A 3,730-nucleotide genomic window follows, 5' to 3' on the forward strand; every position below is an offset into this window, starting at 1 on the left:
ATACAATTATGATAATGATAATGATAAACACTTATTAAGCACCCACAGTGCAAGGTGTTACTTGCTCAAAACTCATAAAAGCCCTGGTCCCCACTGTCATAGTGTTTATCACAGTACTGGCACAGTGTGGGAGCTGGCATTTTGTGGTCAGTTAATGCTTTATGCTGATCTGCTTGGACAACAGATCACAATCCTTCACACTTCCAAATTTCTGTTGTGAGTTCTTCTGCTGTCTCAGGCCCTCATAAGGCCACTGTGCTTGGAGACCATAAAAATTATAGATTCTGGAAAATTTGGCATTGTTTTAATCATCAAATTATTTGAGCCCACTTTTCTCACCAATTTACTGATCACAATTTACTGATGAGGAAACTGAGGAGTGGGCAGATTAAGTGACACTCCCAGGAGTAGTGGGCTGAATGGTGCTCTTTCCCTCAAATTCACGTCTACCTGGAACATGTGAATGTCACCTTATTTGGAAATAGGGTGTTTACAGATGTACTCAAGCTAAGATGAGGTCATACCAGATTAGGTATGTTGCTTTGGTTGTTCTGAATTATTGGAGTTTTATAGGTTTCACTGATTCTAGATTTCCTTGTTATGGCTCATTTAAGCTAGCAGCAGTCCTGTTATGAGGAGCAGCTGGTGATGGTCTCAGAACCACATATCTTAGAGTTGGAAGGGACCTAAAGATACCACCATGAACCACCTGCTTTAGGGTGACTAATCTATCGTTGTTTCCATTTTACAGAAGAAATAATTGAAGAGAATTTCAGTGACCTGATAAAGATAACACATTTTGTTAGTAGCAGATAATATCCAACATTTTTGAGTACTTTATATGTGTCAGGCATTGTGCTAAGGATCTTATGTGCACAATCTCATTTAATTTCCACAATAATCTTATGAGGTGTCTCATTTTAAAGAAGAGAAAACCGAGACACAGAAAGATTAAGTAACTTGACCAGGGAAGTACTGCTAATAAGTATCAGAATCAGGTATCTGAATATACATGGTGTGGGTACCACTGTGACCCCAGAAAGTCTGATTACAGAGCCTATGCATTTAATCACCATGTTATATTGTTTAATGATCAGAGAGAACCAGGTCCTCTTGCCTTGGTGGTTTAGTGAAGTGGTTCCCAACCATTGTGCAGGGTCTATGAATCTGTATATACTTCAAGCATTATCTGTAGACTAAAAAAATGTGATCATTGAATGTTTTTAAATTAATATTGATCTTGTTTGGATATATTGTACATTCATTTAAAAGCATTATTGAATAAAGAATGGCCTTGGCAGCTGCCAGGTGTCTGCTCCTCTGGTGAGACAGCGCAAGGAGACGCTCTTCTCAGCTCCTTGCCTAGGTGGGCAAGTCGGGCTCTAGGGCCGGCAGAAATCCTTGTTTGAGGGTCCCACTGAGTTCCCCAGTCAGAGTGCTACAGCTGAGCGGAGCGGCTGCTTGGGACTAGTGCTCAGGTGCTGCAGAAAGACTTCTTGGAATCTGACATGTTATCACTTTGGGACCTTTGGCCAGCTGCTCCTGACTTGGCCAAATGAAGGCTCAGACTATCCCAGTCTCTGAACTGAAGAGAACCAACACTATTAGCATATTTCTCACCACCATGAATACAAGGTATTTCAGTGAAGAGTATCAGAAGGACATCTACAAATCCGAGGCTGGCATGTGCAAGTTCTGAGGAATGGTGGAATAACCCAATGTATCTGGGTGACCTTTGGAGACAGCTGAGACAGAGCTACAAAAGGGAAGTGGCTGACATTTAACTCATAGCATATCTTCTCCAGTCATGTGGCTGACAGGGTCTTGGTGCTCCGGCCAGTTCTCAGGCCTGAGCCTCTGAGGTGGGAGAGCTGAATTTAGAACACTGGTCCACGAGAGACCTCCTGGCCACATGTAATATCAATAGGCGAGAACTCTTCCAGAGATCTCTGTCTCAATGCTAACACCCAGCTCCACTCTTCAACCACCAAGCTCCAAAGCTGGACACCCCATACCAAACAACTAGCAAGACAGGAACACATCCCCATCCATTAGCAGAGAGGCTGCCTAAAATCATAATAAGCTCACAGACACCCCAAAACACACCACCAGACGTGGTCCTGCCCACCAAAAAGACAAGATCCAATCTCATCCACCAGGACACAGGCACCAGTACCCTCCACCAGGAAGCCTACACAACCCACTGAACCAACCTTACCACTGGGGGCAGACACCAAAAACAACAGGAACTACGAACCTGCAGCCTGGGAAAAGGAGACACCAAACACAGTAAGTTAAGCAAAATGGGAAGACAGAGAAATACACAGCAGATGAAGGAGCAAGGTAAAAACTCACCAGACCAAACAAATTAAGAGGAAATAGGTAGTCTACCTGAAAAAGAATTCAGAGTAATGATAGTAAAGATGATCCAAAATCTTGGAAATAGAATGGAGAAAATACAAGAAAGATTTAACAAGGACCTAGAAGAACTAAAGAGCAAACAAAAAATGATGAAATTAAACACTAAATAAACAAACAATAAATGAAATTAAAACTTCTCTAGAAGGAATCAATAGCAGAATAACTGAGGCAGAAGAATGGATAAGTGACCCGGAAGATAAAATAGTGGAAATAACTACCACAGAGCAGGATAAAGAAAAAAGAATGAAAGGAATTCAGGACAGCTTCAGAGACCTCTGGGACAACATTAAATGCACCAACATTTGAATTATAGGGGTCTCAGAAGAAGAAGAGAAAAAGAAAGGGACTGAGAAAATATTTGAAGAGATTATAGTTGAAGACATCCCTAATATGGGACAGGAAATAGTCAGTCAAGTCCAGGAAGCACAGAGAGTCCCATACAGGATAAATCCAAGGAGAAACAGGCCAAAGCACATATTAATCAAACTATCAAAAATTAAATACAAAGAAAAAATATTAAAAGTAGTAAGGGGAAACAACAAATAATATACAAGGGCATCCCCGTAAGGTTAACAGCTGATCTTTCAGCAGAAACTCTGCAAGTCAGAAGGGAGTGGCAGGACATATTTAAAGTGATGAAAGGCAAAAACCTGCAACCAAGATTACTCTACCCAGCAAGGATCTCATTCAGATTCAATGGAGAAATTAAAAACTTGACAGAGAAGCAAAAGCTAAGAGAATTCAGTACAACCAAACCAGCTTTACAACAAATGCTAAAGGAACTTCTCTAGGCAGGAAACACAAGAGGAGGAAAAGACCTACAATAACAAACCCAAAACAATTAAGAAAATGGTAAGAGGAACGTACATATCGATAACTACCTTAAATGTAAGTGGATTAAGTGCTCCAGCCAAAAGACATAGACAAGCTGAATGGATAAAAAAACAAGACCCATATATATGCTCTCTACAAAAGATCCACTTCAGACCTAGGGACACATACAGATTGAAAGTGTGGGGATGCAAAAAGATATTCCATGCAAATGGAAATCAACAGAAAACTGGAGTAGCAATTTTCATATCAGACAAAATAGACTTTAACATAAAGATTATTACAAGAGACAAAGAAGGGCACTACATAATAATCAAGGGATCAATCCAAGAAGAAGATATAACAATTGTAAATATTTATGCACCCAACAGAGGAGCACCTCATAAATAAGGCAAATGCTAACAGCCATAAAAGGGGAAATTGACAGTAACACAATCATAGTAGGGGACTTTAACACCCCACGTTCACCAATGGACAG

The sequence above is a fragment of the Lipotes vexillifer genome, unplaced genomic scaffold, assembly GCF_000442215.2.
Source record: "Lipotes vexillifer unplaced genomic scaffold, Lipotes_vexillifer_v1.1 scaffold152, whole genome shotgun sequence".
NCBI lineage: Eukaryota > Metazoa > Chordata > Mammalia > Artiodactyla > Lipotidae > Lipotes > Lipotes vexillifer.